The 21293-nt window shown below is 42.1% G+C and overlaps 6 non-coding genes across 6 annotated transcripts; all 6 read left to right on the top strand.

Moving 5' to 3' along the window:
• Positions 1-11488: 11488 nt before the first annotated feature.
• Positions 11489-11562, top strand: Trnat-agu. Its single transcript has one exon. It is a non-coding gene; the product is annotated as a tRNA-Thr (tRNA).
• An 880-nt stretch (positions 11563-12442) lies between these two features.
• Positions 12443-12516, top strand: Trnat-agu. Its single transcript has one exon. It is a non-coding gene; the product is annotated as a tRNA-Thr (tRNA).
• Positions 12517-14455: 1939 nt separating this feature from the next.
• Trnat-agu lies at positions 14456-14529 on the top strand. Its single transcript has one exon. It is a non-coding gene; the product is annotated as a tRNA-Thr (tRNA).
• A 3061-nt stretch (positions 14530-17590) lies between these two features.
• Positions 17591-17664, top strand: Trnat-agu. The gene has a single exon. It is a non-coding gene; the product is annotated as a tRNA-Thr (tRNA).
• A 1809-nt stretch (positions 17665-19473) lies between these two features.
• Trnat-agu lies at positions 19474-19547 on the top strand. The gene has a single exon. It is a non-coding gene; the product is annotated as a tRNA-Thr (tRNA).
• A 554-nt stretch (positions 19548-20101) lies between these two features.
• Trnat-agu lies at positions 20102-20175 on the top strand. The gene has a single exon. It is a non-coding gene; the product is annotated as a tRNA-Thr (tRNA).
• Positions 20176-21293: the final 1118 nt, after the last annotated feature.

Here is a 21293-nt window from a genome sequence, read left to right as displayed (position 1 = left end):
CCCGCGTGCGCGAAAGTGATGAACACGCGTAGTAAAATGACGTGAAAGAGCGTTCTAGTCCCCTCGACCGTTATTGCACACCAACCGAAGAATGATGACAGAACATCATGCCAGCACAGAAAAGGAACAGCGAGAATCACAGCGGTATCGATGAAAGAAGTACTCCAGGGGATGATCCAGTGCCATCAAGACGCGCGCCATCAACCGAGTTATAGAGTCGATGGGGGACAGACGAATTGGCCAATAGACCCGAACGAAAGATGAAAACGCAATCGTTTATGTTCGTTTCGCGCTCAGTGATTACGCATTCAAATGGGTCACCCATTCTCAATATCAATACGATTGATCAAAACAACACGACAGCAATGTCAAAGGTGAAAGGAAATTCGAATTGCAAAGGAAAGTGATGAACAAGTCGATGCGAAAAGAAGGTCTGAGGTCAACTCTTCGACCTTCGTTTACTAGCAGACGTCAAAAGCGAAGTCGACAGACAAAGCTGCCAATATGTAAACTCCCTTGTATACCACCCGAAAGTTGGGTTGTCCGGGACAGCCATTCATCAGTTCATTCCTTATCACTTCGATTACCAGCAACAGTTTTACCGAACAATTGCTGTTAATTGTGAAAAGGAAATTTGAACTTCGTACGAGTGATGAACCAGTTGCACCGATGCGAAAGAAGGTTCCAGGAAGTCGAACTCCCGACCTTCCGTTACTAGTAAGACGCCTAATCAACCGAAGATATCGATGTTGGCAATTGAACTCATAAAGGAGTGATGAACAAAGTGGTATCCGATGCGAAAGAAGTATCGAACCCTCGAAGACGCCTAATCAACCGAGCTATAGACGATGGGGATAGACTAGTCTGGTCAATGACTACACTACTTCCACAGCCAATCTTGCTTAAAATCTATTGTTTCATGTTCGTTTTGAGGCCCGACGCGACCAAATGTTATCTATAATTTCGATATCAATCAGCGTCAAATAATCGATTAAAGAATGCAGCGAAATTGAACTTTGCAACGGAAAGTGACGAACAAAGAAGACGATGCAGTTATCGAACCCCGACCTTCCGCTATTTCAGGCAGACGCTCTCAATCAACCGAGTTAGTAATGACAAAGCCACAATAGTAAACTCCCCATACCACCCGAGTTGTGGTTTACGTTCACCGGGATTCGCGATTACGTCATCAGTCATCACTATCTTCAATATCATCGCTTCGACACGCGATGCCGGAACAATTGGTTACCAGTAGTGAAATTGAACTTGCAAAGGATGATGAATAAAGTGGAATGACGAAGAATTCAGTGTGGTCGAACTCGACCTTCTGCCATTATAAGACGTTCAACCGAGTTAGAGATGGGGATAGACGAATTCGTCATTCATTTGTTGTTTTCGACCCGGTTTAAACGAAAGATGAAACGGGTCGTTTACGTTCAGTTTGGAGGTGTCAGATCACGCGATTCAAATAATACCCTAATATTTCGACACCAGTGTCAACAATATCAAAGAATGCCCGGAGGTGAAAGGAATTGAAGTTTGCAAAGGAAAGATGAACAGTAAAGTCGAACCCCTCGACCTTCATCAAGATCGCCAATCAACCGAGTTATGTCGATGGGAAATAGACAAAGCCGTTACTGTGAACTCTTCAATTCGAAAGCAAAGAAATTGTTCAGTTCAGACGTCATCTTCCATTCACGCCGATAACAGCGGGTCGAAGTTGCCGGAAACAATCATGTTAATTGCGAAAAGGAAATCGAACTTCGCAGCGAAAGTTAGTTGTTCAGGGGACTTTATCTCTGCCATTGAAGAAATGCCTTCAATAACCGGAGTTAGCGTAGAGTCGATGGGGATGTATCTTATTCCAATAATATACCACTTGAGCAGCCTCCGGAAGCTTTTAAAGTATTACGAAATAACAAATTCAGCCTTTGAGACATGATTCGTCAGTACTCATTCTTCAGACGCCTTCGACCGAAGCAAACAGTACGACAACATCGGGCGTGAAAAGTGGACTGGACAGCGAAAGTGATGAACGATACGATGAAGTTAGGCGTTCAGAGTCGGTTTCACCTTCAACATTGAAGCAGACAACCAGTTGGTAGAGCCGCCAGAGCCGTTAACAAACTCCTCGATGACCAATTCGAGTTAAAGAATCGTTTATGTTCGTTCGTGACATCCGGTCAATACCATCGAGTTTCGATCAGCAACATTTGCCGGAACAATCACAATAGAAAAGGAAATTGAACTGCAAAGCAGCAGTAACAGATGCCCAGGGGAGTCGAACCTTCCGTTTAATGACGTTTTTCAATAAAATTTTATTACAGAATAGTACAGTAATACGAAGTTGTTTGAATAAGATAAAAGCAGCGCATCAATAGACAGATTCAAGTCATGCATAATACATGCATTTTCACGGAATGATTAAATACAAGCGTATTGTCAGTCTATCCTCGTGAAAGTTTACCGGCGATGATATATATCGTTGAATAAAGATCAGCACGGTTTCGGGTTCGATCTTCGATCACAACAGACAGCAGTTGTTTCAGTGTATCAGTTGAATAATGATTGCATCTTCGTAAAGAATCGTTAAAACAGAGATATACAGAGTTGGTTAACAGCGTTGATATACTGTAAATAATGATTTGTCATGAATAAAACCAATATTGTGAAATAACTGGTTAAATCCAGTGTTCATCATTAAGTTCCAGAACAGATTTAAGAATCCGGAAATTGTGTCACGTTGACCGATCACAGAATACGCCCATACGAAGCGCCAACCAGTTTCGCCCCATCATTATAATAAAGCGTTCGTTCTGTTGAGCGCCTGAATTTCATTTGCGCAGATAATATTATGATTTCACCGAATCCAAATCAATTAACCAGAGCCTATCTATCAAGAATACCTTTTCCAGTTTCGTCAGTTAATGTCAATTGCAGCGTCCTGAATGAAATGAATAAAGTTGGCTCACGGTCGCACATCGTCAAGGACAATAATTTAATCAGATCGGCCAGAAGAAATACTATCATCTTCTTTGAATAATCGTTATCAGAATAATTGAGTACTTTATCGTTTGCTCGACAATCAATCACTTCGTAGCGACCGAATGATATCATAGTGCTGCCGTTCGTATCTTCGACACAGGTACGCGCCTGTGGTCGCTTTTTATCACGGAAGAAAAAGCCCGGGGATAACCATACCGAAATATCGTTGGTCGGTATCAATGTCGAATCGAAAAATCTAAATCAACAAGATTTTCGTTCATAGCAAATGCGATCAGCAGCGCGAGATGATATTCCGGGCATAAATGCTCGCCGCACGATTTCAACTACGTAACAAACCAGCAGAACGCAGCTCAGGTCACCAGACGATATCAATACCGAAAATATGTTCATGGATTGTGATGAACACAGAACGTTTGTTTCCGATATATGGAAGATCCATGAAATGAATTCAATGAAGATAGCCGTATTAAAATATGGAATTTCCGTGGTATCGATACATGTCGATCGATCAGTGGGTTTACCGCCCGTGAATTGTTGAATTTTGCTCACCTGAACAGGCACTGGCTATTGGTATACGACTCCGACATTATGAACGTATTTGAACATTAATAGATTCTGCTTCCCGTAGATAGTTTTGTATCATCAACCTAACAGAGATAGATATATTTTCTTCCGAGTTTTTGTTACGAATCGTTTTACCAACATTAGAACTTTAGATTGGACCCTGGCCCCGGCCAAAATCACAAATCAGTGCTCATCTTTATTATATCAACATGCAGACGACACTACTGTTACGGTGTCTGATGCACAGTCTGTATATAATACTTTCGACACTGTGAATGACTATTGTGATGCAACCGCAAAGGTCAATCTAACAAAATCTCAAGTTCTGTAGTTTAGGTAAAGCCCGGTCAAACAATATAAATTTTAAATCTTACCAGTTACTGTTAAAATGACTGTGTCAAAACATTAGGATTTTCCCTTGGTCCTGATAAAGCCCAATGTGAAAGCAAAAACTGGAAAACCAAAATATCTAAAATTAAGTCTCTGTTAGGGTTGTGGTCACAGTTGAAACCTATCCTTACAGGGTAAGCTCCATTGTGATAACACGTTCATAATGTCAAGGTTGTGGTATACTATACATGTAGTGCCTGTTCCAGAGTGGGCAAGGAAAGAACAAATCCAGCAATTTCACATTTTATCTGGGGCGGTAAACCCCACTGATCAAGCAGTCGACATGCTGTGGTCATTTTACACAGGGGATTATCAATTCCATATTTTAAATACGAAATATATGCATTTAGGATTAAAAGTCATTCGAAAACTCATGGATGCTAATTTCCATGCAGCATGGAAGCAAACGTGTTCTGTGTTCATGTCCCAATACATGAACATGGGTTTGAAGAAAATATTTTCAGTATTGTTTACAGTCGTCCTGGTTTGACCCATATGAACACGTTCTATGCTGAGGTTTGATTGCATGGGACGAAATCACGTGCGGCAGGCGACTGCTTGTCACTAAGCACGAGGATATCATGTCGCAGCCTTTGTTTCATAATCCGCACATTTGCTATAAGGGCAAAATGCTGTTGTTTAGATTTTTCATTGATTCAGGCATTGTTACTATTGCCGATATTTGTTATGAGTTTATCCCAGGCTTTTTACCTCTTCCAGCAATAAAAGAAATTATACACGACCACAGACATGATATACCTGTGTCAGAGATACAGACAGCATACTGTATTATCATTCAGTCACTACCAAGTGAGTGGTTGTCAATTTTGTCAAGTAAAACGATAAAACATAACAATGAACATTATTCTGATGCTGTTATTTGCAAAGATGATGTAAATATTTCTTCTAACGATCTCACAGTTAAATTTAATTATTCCTTATTTGTTAATGCATTATTTTGTGAGCCAACAGCCATTTCATTTCTGGGATAACTATGCAATTGACATTAACTGGCCAAAAGTTTGGAAAAGTGTATTCTTGATAGATAAACTCCTGAACAAATTTGATTTGGATTTCAGGTTGCTTCATAATATTATCTACACAAATGAAAAAATTATTCAAATATAGCAAAACAGACACTAACCTGTGTCCGGTTTGTAAAACTGAAGTTGAAAATTTGCTTCATATGTTTGTATTCTGTGATCAATTGTATGACACAATTTCCGTTCTTAAATCTCTGTTCACAGATTTAATGATGGACACTGGATTTTCATTTAACCGAAGTTAGTTTCCTGGCTTCTATTTGGTTTTAATCATGACAAATCATTCTCGTATGAGCACAGTATCAACATATTGCTATCTGTATATAGAATCTCTGTTTTCAAGAAAAAGAGCGGTTCTTTCTTTACAGAGATGCAATCTCAGTCTGGAAAAAATTATTCAACTGTTACGCAAAACAACACTTTAATCTGTTGTACAAGGTATCAATTTGAAAACCGTGCTGATAACTTTATTCAGCGATATATCATGCCAGTAAACTTCCTGGAGTTAGACGGTAGTACGCTTGTATTTAAGTATCCGTTTCAAGAATGAAATGCATGTAATGTTATACATGACTTGAATGCAATACAACATCTGTGATACCTTTTAGCCCTTTATGTAACATTATAAATGCTTCATGTACAATATATTCTGTAATAAAATTTTATTAAAGAGAAAAAAAAAAAAAAAGAGCATCTGCTTAGTAAGCAGAAGGTCGAGGGTTCGACTCCCCCTGGAGCCTTCTTTTTCACATCGGCTACCACTTGTGTTCATCACTTCCTTTTGCAAAGTTCAATTTCCTTTTCACAATTGCTGTAATTGTTTCCAGCAAAATGACACTGGTGTCAGAGCGTGTGTAGGAATAGGTATTATTTGAATGGCATGTCACAGGCCTCCCGAACAGACATAAACCGATTCTTTTAACTCAGGTGAATCATAAAGGGAGTTTACACTATTGTAGCTTTGTCTATCCCATCGGCTCTATAGCTCAGTTGGTTAGAGCGTCTGCCTAGTAAGCAGAAGGTCGAGGGTTCGACTCCCCTGGAGCCTTCTTTTTTCACATCGGCTACCACTTGTGTTCATCACTTCCTTTTGCAAAGTTCAATTTCCTTTTCACACTTAACATTGCTGTCATTGTTTGACACTGGTGTCAGAGCGTGTGTAGGAATAGGTATTATTTGAATCGCATGTCACAGGCCTCCAAAACAGACATAAACGATTACATTTTCATGCTCGTTTTAAAGCCAGGTGAAACATAAATGGAGTATAGTCTATTGTAGATTCGTCTATCCCATCGGCTCTATAGCTCAGTTGGTTAGAGCGTCTGCCTAGTAAGCAGAAGGTCGAGGGTTCGACTCCCCTGGAGCCTTCTTTTCACATCGGCTACCACTTGTGTTCATCACTTCCTTTTGCAAAGTTCAATTTCCTTTTCACAATTGCTGTCATTGTTTCCAGCAAAATGACACTGGTGTCAGAGCGTGTGTAGGAATAGGTATTATTTGAATGGCATGTCACAGGCCTCCCGAACAGACATAAACCGATTCTTTTTTAACTCCAGGTGAATCATAAAGGGAGTTTACACTATTGTAGCTTTGTCTATCCCATCGGCTCTATAGCTCAGTTGGTTAGAGCGTCTGCCTAGTAAGCAGAAGGTCGAGGGTTCGACTCCCCCTGGAGCCTTCTTTTCACATCGGCTACCACTTGTGTTCATCACTTCCTTTTGCAAAGTTCAATTTCCTTTTCCTTTTCACACTTGACATTGCTGTCATTGTTTGACACTGGTGTCAGAGCGTGTGTAGGAATAGGTATTATTTGAATCGCATGTCACAGGCCTCCAAAACAGACATAAACGATTACATTTTCATGCTCGTTTTAAAGCCAGGTGAAACATAAATGGAGTATAGTCTATTGTAGATTCGTCTATCCCATCGGCTCTATAGCTCAGTTGGTTAGAGCGTCTGCCTAGTAAGCAGAAGGTCGAGGGTTCGACTCCCCTGGAGCCTTCTTTTCACATCGGCTACCACTTGTGTTCATCACTTCCTTTTGCAAAGTTCAATTTCCTTTTCACAATTGCTGTCATTGTTTCCAGCAAAATGACACTGGTGTCAGAGCGTGTGTAGGAATAGGTATTATTTGAATGACATGTCACAGGCCTCCCCGAACAGACATAAACGATTACATTCTTTTTTAACTCAGGTGAATCATAAAGGAGTTTACACTATTGTAGCTTCGTCTATCCCATCGGCTCTATAGCTCAGTTGGTTAGAGCGTCTGCCTAGTAAGCAGAAGGTCGAGGGTTCGACTCCCTCTGAGCCTTCTTTTCACATCGGCTACCACTTGTGTTCATCACTTCCGTTTGCAAAGTTCAATTTCCTTTTCACACTTGACATTGCTGTCATTGTTTGACACTGGTGTCAGAGCGTGTGTAGGAATAGGTATTATTTGAATCGCATGTCACAGGCCTCCAAAACAGACATAAACGATTACATTTTCATGCTCGTTTTAAAGCCAGGTGAAACATAAATGGAGTATAGTCTATTGTAGATTCGTCTATCCCATCGGCTCTATAGCTCAGTTGGTTAGAGCGTCTGCCTAGTAAGCAGAAGGTCGAGGGTTCGACTCCCCTGGAGCCTTCTTTTCACATCGGCTACCACTTGTGTTCATCACTTCCTTTGCAAAGTTCAATTTCCTTTTCACAATTGCTGTAATTGCTTCTATCCCATTGTCTTAGCCAGCAAAATGACACTGGTGTCAGAGGTCGTGTGTAGGAATAACTTGTGTATTATTTGAATTCAAATTTCATGTCACAAAATGACACTGGCCTCCCCGAACAGACATAAAACCGATTTCTTTTAACTCAGGTGAATCATAAAGGGAGTTTACACTATTGTAGCTTTGTCTATCCCATCGGCTCTATAGCTCAGTTGGTTAGAGCGTCTGCCTAGTAAGCAGAAGGTCGAGGGTTCGACTCCCCTGGAGCCTTCTTTTCACATCGGCTACCACTTGTGTTCATCACTTCCTTTTGCAAAGTTCAATTTCCTTTTCACACTTGACATTGCTGTCATTGTTTGACACTGGTGTCAGAGCGTGTGTAGGAATAGGTGTTATTTGAATCGCATGTCACAGGCCTCCAAAACAGACATAAACGATTACATTTTCATGCTCGTTTTAAAGCCAGGTGAAACATAAATGGAGTATAGTCTATTGTAGATTCGTCTATCCCATCGGCTCTATAGCTCAGTTGGTTAGAGCGTCTGCCTAGTAAGCAGAAGGTCGAGGGTTCGACTCCCCTGGAGCCTTCTTTTTCACATCGGCTACCACTTGTGTTCATCACCTCCTTTTGCAAAGTTCAATTTCCTTTTCACAATTGCTGTCTATCCCATCGGCTCTATAGCTCAGTTGGTTAGAGCGTCTGCCTAGTAAGCAGAAGGTCGAGGGTTCGACTCCCCTGTTCTTTTTTCACATCGGCTACCACTTGTGTTCATCACTTCCTTTTGCAAAGTTCAATTTCCTTTTCACATTTAACATTGCTGTCATTGTTTGACACTGGTGTCAGAGCGTGTGTAGGAATAGGTATTATTTGAATCGCATGTCACAGGCCTCCAAAACAGACATAAACGATTACATTTTCATGCTCGTTTTAAAGCCAGGTGAAACATAAATGGAGTATAGTCTATTGTAGATTCGTTTGTCCCATCGGCTCTATAGCTCAGTTGGTTAGAGCGTCTGCCTAGTAAGCAGAAGGTCGAGGGTTCGACTCCCCCTGGAGCCTTCTTTTTCACATCGGCTACCACTTGTGTTCATCACTTCCTTTTGCAAAGTTCAATTTCCTTTTCACAATTGCTGTAATTGTTTCCAGCAAAATGACACTGGTGTCAGAGCGTGTGTAGGAATAGGTATTATTTGAATGGCATGTCACAGGCCTCCCGAACAGACATAAACCGATTCTTTTAACTCAGGTGAATCATAAAGGGAGTTTACACTATTGTAGCTTTGTCTATCCCATCGGCTCTATAGCTCAGTTGGTTAGAGCGTCTGCCTAGTAAGCAGAAGGTCGAGGGTTCGACTCCCCTGGAGCCTTCTTTTTCACATCGGCTACCACTTGTGTTCATCACTTCCTTTTGCAAAGTTCAATTTCCTTTTCACATTTAACATTGCTGTAATTGTTTCCAGCAAAATGACACTGGTGTCAGAGCGTGTGTAGGAATAGGTATTATTTGAATGACATGTCACAGGCCTCCCGAACAGACATAAACCGATTCTTTTAACTCCAGGTGAATCATAAAGGAGTTTACACTATTGTAGCTTCGTCTATCCCATCGGCTCTATAGCTCAGTTGGTTAGAGCGTCTGCCTAGTAAGCAGAAGGTCGAGGGTTCGACTCCCCTGGAGCCTTCTTTTCACATCGGCTACCACTTGTGTTCATCACTTCCTTTTGCAAAGTTCAATTTCCTTTTCACATTTAACATTGCTGTCATTGTTTGACACTGGTGTCAGAGCGTGTGTAGGAATAGGTATTATTTGAATGGCATGTCACAGGCCTCCAAAACAGACATAAACGATTACATTTTCATGCTCGTTTTAAAGCCAGGTGAAACATAAATGGAGTATAGTCTATTGTAGATTCGTCTATCCCATCGGCTCTATAGCTCAGTTGGTTAGAGCGTCTGCCTAGTAAGCAGAAGGTCGAGGGTTCGACTCCCCTGGAGCCTTCTTTTCACATCGGATACCACTTGTGTTCATCACTTTTGCAAAGTTCAATTTCCTTTTCACAATTGCTGTAATTGTTTCTATCCCATCGGCTCTATAGCTCAGTTGGTTAGAGCGTCTGCCTAGTAAGCAGAAGGTCGAGGGTTCGACTCCCCTTGGAGCCTTCTTTTTCACATCGGATACCACTTGTGTTCATCACTTCCTTTTGCAAAGTTCAAATTTCCTTTTCACAATTGCTGTAATTGTTTCCAGCAAAATGACACTGGTGTCAGAGCGTGTGTAGGAATAGGTATTATTTGAATGGCATGTCACAGGCCTCCCGAACAGACATAAACCGATTCTTTTAACTCAGGTGAATCATAAAGGGAGTTTACACTATTGTAGCTTTGTCTATCCCATCGGCTCTATAGCTCAGTTGGTTAGAGCGTCTGCCTAGTAAGCAGAAGGTCGAGGGTTCGACTCCCCTGGAGCCTTCTTTTCACATCGGCTACCACTTGTGTTCATCACTTCCTTTTGCAAAGTTCAATTTCCTTTTCACACTTGACATTGCTGTCATTGTTTGACACTGGTGTCAGAGCGTGTGTAGGAATAGGTATTATTTGAATCGCATGTCACAGGCCTCCAAAACAGACATAAACGATTACATTTTCATGCTCGTTTTAAAGCCAGGTGAAACATAAATGGAGTATAGTCTATTGTAGATTCGTCTATCCCATCGGCTCTATAGCTCAGTTGGTTAGAAGCAGAAGGTCGAGGGTTCGACTCCCCCTGGAGCCTTCTTTTTCAGGATAAGTGTTCATCACCTCCTTTGAAAGGCTCTATCCCATCGGCTCTATAGCTCAGTTGGTTAGAGCGTCTGCCTAGTAAGCAGAAGGTCGAGGGTTCGACTCCCCTGGAGCCTTCTTTTTCACATCGGCTACCACTTGTGTTCATCACTTCCTTTTGCAAAGTTCAATTTCCTTTTCACATTTAACATTGCTGTCATTGTTTGACACTGGTGTCAGAGCGTGTGTAGGAATAGGTATTATTTGAATCGCATGTCACAGGCCTCCAAAACAGACATAAACGATTACATTTTCATGCTCGTTTTAAAGCCAGGTGAAACATAAATGGAGTATAGTCTATTGTAGATTCGTTTGTCCCATCGGCTCTATAGCTCAGTTGGTTAGAGCGTCTGCCTAGTAAGCAGAAGGTCGAGGGTTCGACTCCCCCTGGAGCCTTCTTTTTCACATCGGCTACCACTTGTGTTCATCACTTCCTTTTGCAAAGTTCAATTTCCTTTTCACATTTGCTGTTGCTGTCATTGTTTCCAAAAATGACACTGGTGTCAGAGCGTGTGTAGGAATAGGTATTATTTGAATGGCATGTCACAGGCCTCCAAAACAGACATAAACGATTACATTTTCATTCTTTTAACTCAGGTGAATCATAAAGGGAGTTTACACTATTGTAGCTTTGTCTATCCCATCGGCTCTATAGCTCAGTTGGTTAGAGCGTCTGCCTAGTAAGCAGAAGGTCGAGGGTTCGACTCCCCCTGGAGCCTTCTTTTTCACATCGGCTACCACTTGTGTTCATCACTTCCTTTTGCAAAGTTCAATTTCCTTTTCACAATTGCTGTAATTGTTTCCAGCAAAATGACACTGGTGTCAGAGCGTGTGTAGGAATAGGTATTATTTGAATGACATGTCACAGGCCTCCCGAACAGACATAAACCGATTCTTTTAACTCAGGTGAATCATAAAGGGAGTTTACACTATTGTAGCTTTGTCTATCCCATCGGCTCTATAGCTCAGTTGGTTAGAGCGTCTGCCTAGTAAGCAGAAGGTCGAGGGTTCGACTCCCTCTGGAGCCTTCTTTTTCACATCGGCTACCACTTGTGTTCATCACTTCCTTTTGCAAAGTTCAATTTCCTTTTCACACTTGACATTGCTGTCATTGTTTGACACTGGTGTCAGAGCGTGTGTAGGAATAGGTATTATTTGAATCGCATGTCACAGGCCTCCAAAACAGACATAAACGATTACATTTTCATGCTCGTTTTAAAGCCAGGTGAAACATAAATGGAGTATAGTCTATTGTAGATTCGTCTATCCCATCGGCTCTATAGCTCAGTTGGTTAGAGCGTCTGCCTAGTAAGCAGAAGGTCGAGGGTTCGACTCCCCTGGAGCCTTCTTTTCACATCGGCTACCACTTGTGTTCATCACTTCCTTTTGCAAAGTTCAATTTCCTTTTCACACTTGACATTGCTGTCATTGTTGTCATTGTTTGACACTGGTGTCAGAGCGTGTGTAGGAATAGGTATTATTTGAATCGCATGTCACAGGCCTCCAAAACAGACATAAACGATTACATTTTCATGCTCGTTTTAAAGCCAGGTGAAACATAAATGGAGTATAGTCTATTGTAGATTCGTCTATCCCATCGGCTCTATAGCTCAGTTGGTTAGAGCGTCTGCCTAGTAAGCAGAAGGTCGAGGGTTCGACTCCCCCTGGAGCCTTCTTTTTCACATCGGCTACCACTTGTGTTCATCACTTCCTTTTGCAAAGTTCAATTTCCTTTTCACAATTGCTGTAATTGTTTCCAGCAAAATGACACTGGTGTCAGAGCGTGTGTAGGAATAGGTATTATTTGAATGGCATGTCACAGGCCTCCCGAACAGACATAAACCGATTCTTTTAACTCAGGTGAATCATAAAGGGAGTTTACACTATTGTAGCTTTGTCTATCCCATCGGCTCTATAGCTCAGTTGGTTAGAGCGTCTGCCTAGTAAGCAGAAGGTCGAGGGTTCGACTCCCTCTGGAGCCTTCTTTTTCACATCGGCTACCACTTGTGTTCATCACTTCCTTTTGCAAAGTTCAATTTCCTTTTCACATTTAACATTGCTGTCATTGTTTGACACTGGTGTCAGAGCGTGTGTAGGAATAGGTATTATTTGAATCGCATGTCACAGGCCTCCAAAACAGACATAAACGATTACATTTTCATGCTCGTTTTAAAGCCAGGTGAAACATAAATGGAGTATAGTCTATTGTAGATTCGTTTGTCCCATCGGCTCTATAGCTCAGTTGGTTAGAGCGTCTGCCTAGTAAGCAGAAGGTCGAGGGTTCGACTCCCCCTGGAGCCTTCTTTTTCACATCGGCTACCACTTGTGTTCATCACTTCCTTTTGCAAAGTTCAATTTCCTTTTCACAATTGCTGTAATTGTTTCCAGCAAAATGACACTGGTGTCAGAGCGTGTGTAGGAATAGGTATTATTTGAATGGCATGTCACAGGCCTCCCGAACAGACATAAACCGATTCTTTTAACTCAGGTGAATCATAAAGGGAGTTTACACTATTGTAGCTTTGTCTATCCCATCGGCTCTATAGCTCAGTTGGTTAGAGCGTCTGCCTAGTAAGCAGAAGGTCGAGGGTTCGACTCCCCTGGAGCCTTCTTTTTCACATCGGCTACCACTTGTGTTCATCACTTCCTTTTGCAAAGTTCAATTTCCTTTTCACAATTGCTGTAATTGTTTCCAGCAAAATGACACTGGTGTCAGAGCGTGTGTAGGAATAGGTATTATTTGAATGGCATGTCACAGGCCTCCAAAACAGACATAAACATTTTCGATTCTTTTAAAGCCAGGTGAATCATAAATGGGAGTATAGTCTATTGTAGATTTGTCTATCCCATCGGCTCTATAGCTCAGTTGGTTAGAGCGTCTGCCTAGTAAGCAGAAGGTCGAGGGTTCGACTCCCCCTGGAGCCTTCTTTTTCACATCGGCTACCACTTGTGTTCATCACTTCCTTTTGCAAAGTTCAATTTCCTTTTCACACTTGACATTGCTGTCATTGTTTGACACTGGTGTCAGAGCGTGTGTAGGAATAGGTATTATTTGAATCGCATGTCACAGGCCTCCAAAACAGACATAAACGATTACATTTTCATGCTCGTTTTAAAGCCAGGTGAAACATAAATGGAGTATAGTCTATTGTAGATTCGTCTATCCCATCGGCTCTATAGCTCAGTTGGTTAGAGCGTCTGCCTAGTAAGCAGAAGGTCGAGGGTTCGACTCCCCCTGGAGCCTTCTTTTTCACATCGGCTACCACTTGTGTTCATCACTTCCTTTTGCAAAGTTCAATTTCCTTTTCACACTTAACATTGCTGTCATTGTTTGACACTGGTGTCAGAGCGTGTGTAGGAATAGGTATTATTTGAATCGCATGTCACAGGCCTCCAAAACAGACATAAACGATTACATTTTCATGCTCGTTTTAAAGCCAGGTGAAACATAAATGGAGTATAGTCTATTGTAGATTCGTCTATCCCATCGGCTCTATAGCTCAGTTGGTTAGAGCGTCTGCCTAGTAAGCAGAAGGTCGAGGGTTCGACTCCCCTGGAGCCTTCTTTTCACATCGGCTACCACTTGTGTTCATCACTTCCTTTGCAAAGTTCAATTTCCTTTTCACAATTGCTGTAATCTGTTCTCAAGCAGAAGGCCTAGTAAGCAGAAGGTCGAGGGTTCGACTCCCCTGGAGCCTTCTTTTTCACATTTTGTGTTCATCACTTCCTTTTGCAAAGTTCAATTTCCTTTTCAATTGCTGTAATTGTTTCCAGCAAAATGACACTGGTGTCAGAGCGTGTGTAGGAATAGGTATTATTTGAATGGCATGTCACAGGCCTCCCGAACAGACATAAACCGATTCTTTTAACTCAGGTGAATCATAAAGGAGTTTACACTATTGTAGCTTTGTCTATCCCATCGGCTCTATAGCTCAGTTGGTTAGAGCGTCTGCCTAGTAAGCAGAAGGTCGAGGGTTCGACTCCCTCTGGAGCCTTCTTTTTCACATCGGCTACCACTTGTGTTCATCACTTCCTTTTGCAAAGTTCAATTTCCTTTTCACATTTAACATTGCTGTCATTGTTTGACACTGGTGTCAGAGCGTGTGTAGGAATAGGTATTATTTGAATCGCATGTCACAGGCCTCCAAAACAGACATAAACGATTACATTTTCATGCTCGTTTTAAAGCCAGGTGAAACATAAATGGAGTATAGTCTATTGTAGATTCGTCTATCCCATCGGCTCTATAGCTCAGTTGGTTAGAGCGTCTGCCTAGTAAGCAGAAGGTCGAGGGTTCGACTCCCCCTGGAGCCTTCTTTTTCACATCGGCTACCACTTGTGTTCATCACTTCCTTTTGCAAAGTTCAATTTCCTTTTCACAATTGCTGTCATTGTTTCCAGCAAAATGACACTGGTGTCAGAGCGTGTGTAGGAATAGGTATTATTTGAATGGCATGTCACAGGCCTCCCGAACAGACATAAACCGATTCTTTTTCACTCCAGGTGAATCATAAAGGGAGTTTACACTATTGTAGCTTTGTCTATCCCATCGGCTCTATAGCTCAGTTGGTTAGAGCGTCTGCCTAGTAAGCAGAAGGTCGAGGGTTCGACTCCCCCTGGAGCCTTCTTTTTCACATCGGCTACCACTTGTGTTCATCACTTCCTTTTGCAAAGTTCAATTTCCTTTTCACAATTGCTGTCATTGTTTCCAGCAAAATGACACTGGTGTCAGAGCGTGTGTAGGAATAGGTATTATTTGAATGGCATGTCACAGGCCTCCCGAACAGACATAAACCGATTCTTTTAACTCAGGTGAATCATAAAGGAGTTTACACTATTGTAGCTTTGTCTATCCCATCGGCTCTATAGCTCAGTTGGTTAGAGCGTCTGCCTAGTAAGCAGAAGGTCGAGGGTTCGACTCCCCTGGAGCCTTCTTTTCACATCGGCTACCACTTGTGTTCATCACTTCCTTTTGCAAAGTTCAATTTCCTTTTCACACTTGACATTGCTGTCATTGTTTGACACTGGTGTCAGAGCGTGTGTAGGAATAGGTATTATTTGAATCGCATGTCACAGGCCTCCAAAACAGACATAAACGATTACATTTTCATGCTCGTTTTAAAGCCAGGTGAAACATAAATGGAGTATAGTCTATTGTAGATTCGTCTATCCCATCGGCTCTATAGCTCAGTTGGTTAGAGCGTCTGCCTAGTAAGCAGAAGGTCGAGGGTTCGACTCCCCCTGGAGCCTTCTTTTTCACATCGGCTACCACTTGTGTTCATCACTTCCTTTGCAAAGTTCAATTTCCTTTTCACAATTAACATTGCTGTCATTGTTTGACACTGGTGTCAGAGCGTGTGTAGGAATAGGTATTATTTGAATCGCATGTCACAGGCCTCCAAAACAGACATAAACGATTACATTTTCATGCTCGTTTTAAAGCCAGGTGAAACATAAATGGAGTATAGTCTATTGTAGATTCGTTTGTCCCATCGGCTCTATAGCTCAGTTGGTTAGAGCGTCTGCCTAGTAAGCAGAAGGTCGAGGGTTCGACTCCCCCTGGAGCCTTCTTTTTCACATCGGCTACCACTTGTGTTCATCACTTCCTTTTGCAAAGTTCAATTTCCTTTTCACAATTGCTGTAATTGTTTCCAGCAAAATGACACTGGTGTCAGAGCGTGTGTAGGAATAGGTATTATTTGAATGGCATGTCACAGGCCTCCCGAACAGACATAAACCGATTCTTTTAACTCAGGTGAATCATAAAGGGAGTTTACACTATTGTAGCTTTGTCTATCCCATCGGCTCTATAGCTCAGTTGGTTAGAGCGTCTGCCTAGTAAGCAGAAGGTCGAGGGTTCGACTCCCCTGGAGCCTTCTTTTCACATCGGCTACCACTTGTGTTCATCACTTCCTTTTGCAAAGTTCAATTTCCTTTTCACATTTGTCATTGCTGTCATTGTTTGACACTGGTGTCAGAGCGTGTGTAGGAATAGGTATTATTTGAATCGCATGTCACAGGCCTCCAAAACAGACATAAACGATTACATTTTCATGCTCGTTTTAAAGCCAGGTGAAACATAAATGGAGTATAGTCTATTGTAGATTCGTCTATCCCATCGGCTCTATAGCTCAGTTGGTTAGAGCGTCTGCCTAGTAAGCAGAAGGTCGAGGGTTCGACTCCCCCTGGAGCCTTCTTTTTCACATCGGCTACCACTTGTGTTCATCACTTCCTTTTGCAAAGTTCAATTTCCTTTTCACAATTGCTGTAATTGTTTCCAGCAAAATGACACTGGTGTCAGAGCGTGTGTAGGAATAGGTATTATTTGAATGGCATGTCACAGGCCTCCCGAACAGACATAAACCGATTCTTTTAACTCAGGTGAATCATAAAGGGAGTTTACACTATTGTAGCTTTGTCTATCCCATCGGCTCTATAGCTCAGTTGGTTAGAGCGTCTGCCTAGTAAGCAGAAGGTCGAGGGTTCGACTCCCCTGGAGCCTTCTTTTCACATCGGCTACCACTTGTGTTCATCACTTCCTTTTGCAAAGTTCAATTTCCTTTTCACACTTTAACATTGCTGTCATTGTTTGACACTGGTGTCAGAGCGTGTGTAGGAATAGGTATTATTTGAATCGCATGTCACAGGCCTCCAAAACAGACATAAACGATTACATTTTCATGCTCGTTTTAAAGCCAGGTGAAACATAAATGGAGTATAGTCTATTGTAGATTCGTCTATCCCATCGGCTCTATAGCTCAGTTGGTTAGAGCGTCTGCCTAGTAAGCAGAAGGTCGAGGGTTCGACTCCCCCTGGAGCCTTCTTTTTCACATCGGCTACCACTTGTGTTCATCACTTCCTTTTGCAAAGTTCAATTTCCTTTTCACAATTGCTGTAATTGTTTCCAGCAAAATGACACTGGTGTCAGAGCGTGTGTAGGAATAGGTATTATTTGAATGGCATGTCACAGGCCTCCCGAACAGACATAAACCGATTCTTTTAACTCAGGTGAATCATAAAGGGAGTTTACACTATTGTAGCTTTGTCTATCCCATCGGCTCTATAGCTCAGTTGGTTAGAGCGTCTGCCTAGTAAGCAGAAGGTCGAGGGTTCGACTCCCTCTGGAGCCTTCTTTTTCACATCGGCTACCACTTGTGTTCATCACTTCCTTTTGCAAAGTTCAATTTCCTTTTCACATTTGACATTGCTGTCATTGTTTGACACTGGTGTCAGAGCGTGTGTAGGAATAGGTATTATTTGAATCGCATGTCACAGGCCTCCAAAACAGACATAAACGATTACATTTTCATGCTCGTTTTAAAGCCAGGTGAAACATAAATGGAGTATAGTCTATTGTAGATTCGTCTATCCCATCGGCTCTATAGCTCAGTTGGTTAGAGCGTCTGCCTAGTAAGCAGAAGGTCGAGGGTTCGACTCCCCCTGGAGCCTTCTTTTTCACATCGGCTACCACTTGTGTTCATCACTTCCTTTGCAAAGTTCAATTTCCTTTTCACACTTGACATTGCTGTCATTGTTTGACACTGGTGTCAGAGCGTGTGTAGGAATAGGTATTATTTGAATCGCATGTCACAGGCCTCCAAAACAGACATAAACGATTACATTTTCATGCTCGTTTTAAAGCCAGGTGAAACATAAATGGAGTATAGTCTATTGTAGATTCGTCTATCCCATCGGCTCTATAGCTCAGTTGGTTAGAGCGTCTGCCTAGTAAGCAGAAGGTCGAGGGTTCGACTCCCCCTGGAGCCTTCTTTTTCACATCGGCTACCACTTGTGTTCATCACTTCCTTTTGCAAAGTTCAATTTCCTTTTCACAATTGCTGTAATTGTTTCCAGCAAAATGACACTGGTGTCAGAGCGTGTGTAGGAATAGGTATTATTTGAATGGCATGTCACAGGCCTCCCGAACAGACATAAACCGATTCTTTTAACTCAGGTGAATCATAAAGGGAGTTTACACTATTGTAGCTTTGTCTATCCCATCGGCTCTATAGCTCAGTTGGTTAGAGCGTCTGCCTAGTAAGCAGAAGGTCGAGGGTTCGACTCCCCCTGGAGCCTTCTTTTTCACATCGGCTACCACTTGTGTTCATCACTTCCTTTTGCAAAGTTCAATTTCCTTTTCACAATTGCTGTAATTGTTTCCAGCAAAATGACACTGGTGTCAGAGCGTGTGTAGGAATAGGTATTATTTGAATGGCATGTCACAGGCCTCCCGAACAGACATAAACCGATTCTTTTAACTCCAGGTGAATCATAAAGGGAGTTTACACTATTGTAGCTTTGTCTATCCCATCGGCTCTATAGCTCAGTTGGTTAGAGCGTCTGCCTAGTAAGCAGAAGGTCGAGGGTTCGACTCCCCTGGAGCCTTCTTTTCACATCGGCTACCACTTGTGTTCATCACTTCCTTTTGCAAAGTTCAATTTCCTTTTCACACTTGAACATTGCTGTCATTGTTTGACACTGGTGTCAGAGCGTGTGTAGGAATAGGTATTATTTGAATCGCATGTCACAGGCCTCCAAAACAGACATAAACGATTACATTTTCATGCTCGTTTTAAAGCCAGGTGAAACATAAATGGAGTATAGTCTATTGTAGATTCGTCTATCCCATCGGCTCTATAGCTCAGTTGGTTAGAGCGTCTGCCTAGTAAGCAGAAGGTCGAGGGTTCGACTCCCCCTGGAGCCTTCTTTTTCACATCGGCTACCACTTGTGTTCATCACTTCCTTTTGCAAAGTTCAATTTCCTTTTCACAATTGCTGTAATTGTTTCCAGCAAAATGACACTGGTGTCAGAGCGTGTGTAGGAATAGGTATTATTTGAATGGCATGTCACAGGCCTCCCGAACAGACATAAACCGATTCTTTTAACTCAGGTGAATCATAAAGGGAGTTTACACTATTGTAGCTTTGTCTATCCCATCGGCTCTATAGCTCAGTTGGTTAGAGCGTCTGCCTAGTAAGCAGAAGGTCGAGGGTTCGACTCCCTCTGGAGCCTTCTTTTTCACATCGGCTACCACTTGTGTTCATCACTTCCTTTTGCAAAGTTCAATTTCCTTTTCACACTTAACATTGCTGTCATTGTTTGACACTGGTGTCAGAGCGTGTGTAGGAATAGGTATTATTTGAATCGCATGTCACAGGCCTCCAAAACAGACATAAACGATTACATTTTCATGCTCGTTTTAAAGCCAGGTGAAACATAAATGGAGTATAGTCTATTGTAGATTCGTCTATCCCATCGGCTCTATAGCTCAGTTGGTTAGAGCGTCTGCCTAGTAAGCAGAAGGTCGAGGGTTCGACTCCCCCTGGAGCCTTCTTTTTCACATCGGCTACCACTTGTGTTCATCACTTCCTTTTGCAAAGTTCAATTTCCTTTTCACAATTGCTGTAATTGTTTCCAGCAAAATGACACTGGTGTCAGAGCGTGTGTAGGAATAGGTATTATTTGAATGGCATGTCACAGGCCTCCCGAACAGACATAAACCGATTCTTTTAACTCAGGTGAATCATAAAGGGAGTTTACACTATTGTAGCTTTGTCTATCCCATCGGCTCTATAGCTCAGTTGGTTAGAGCGTCTGCCTAGTAAGCAGAAGGTCGAGGGTTCGACTCCCTCTGGAGCCTTCTTTTTCACATCGGCTACCACTTGTGTTCATCACTTCCTTTTGCAAAGTTCAATTTCCTTTTCACACTTGACATTGCTGTCATTGTTTGACACTGGTGTCAGAGCGTGTGTAGGAATAGGTATTATTTGAATCGCATGTCACAGGCCTCCAAAACAGACATAAACGATTACATTTTCATGCTCGTTTTAAAGCCAGGTGAAACATAAATGGAGTATAGTCTATTGTAGATTCGTCTATCCCATCGGCTCTATAGCTCAGTTGGTTAGAGCGTCTGCCTAGTAAGCAGAAGGTCGAGGGTTCGACTCCCCTGGAGCCTTCTTTTCACATCGGCTACCACTTGTGTTCATCACTTCCTTTTGCAAAGTTCAATTTCCTTTTCACACTTGACATTGCTGTCATTGTTTGACACTGGTGTCAGAGCGTGTGTAGGAATAGGTATTATTTGAATCGCATGTCACAGGCCTCCAAAACAGACATAAACGATTACATTTTCATGCTCGTTTTAAAGCCAGGTGAAACATAAATGGAGTATAGTCTATTGTAGATTCGTCTATCCCATCGGCTCTATAGCTCAGTTGGTTAGAGCGTCTGCCTAGTAAGCAGAAGGTCGAGGGTTCGACTCCCCCTGGAGCCTTCTTTTCACATCGGCTACCACTTGTGTTCATCACTTCCTTTTGCAAAGTTCAATTTCCTTTTCACAATTGCTGTAATTGTTTCCAGCAAAATGACACTGGTGTCAGAGCGTGTGTAGGAATAGGTATTATTTGAATGGCATGTCACAGGCCTCCCGAACAGACATAAACCGATTCTTTTAACTCAGGTGAATCATAAAGGGAGTTTACACTATTGTAGCTTTGTCTATCCCATCGGCTCTATAGCTCAGTTGGTTAGAGCGTCTGCCTAGTAAGCAGAAGGTCGAGGGTTCGACTCCCCTCTGAGCCTTCTTTTTCACATCGGCTACCACTTGTGTTCATCACTTCCTTTTGCAAAGTTCAATTTCCTTTTCACATTTAACATTGCTGTCATTGTTTGACACTGGTGTCAGAGCGTGTGTAGGAATAGGTATTATTTGAATCGCATGTCACAGGCCTCCAAAACAGACATAAACGATTACAT

The sequence above is a fragment of the Haliotis rubra genome, unplaced genomic scaffold (assembly GCF_003918875.1).
Source record: "Haliotis rubra isolate DU_JTF1 unplaced genomic scaffold, ASM391887v1 Scf2460, whole genome shotgun sequence".
In the NCBI taxonomy this organism is placed as follows: Eukaryota; Metazoa; Mollusca; class Gastropoda; order Lepetellida; family Haliotidae; genus Haliotis; species Haliotis rubra.
This window is presented reverse-complemented; position numbering and strand designations above follow the sequence as displayed.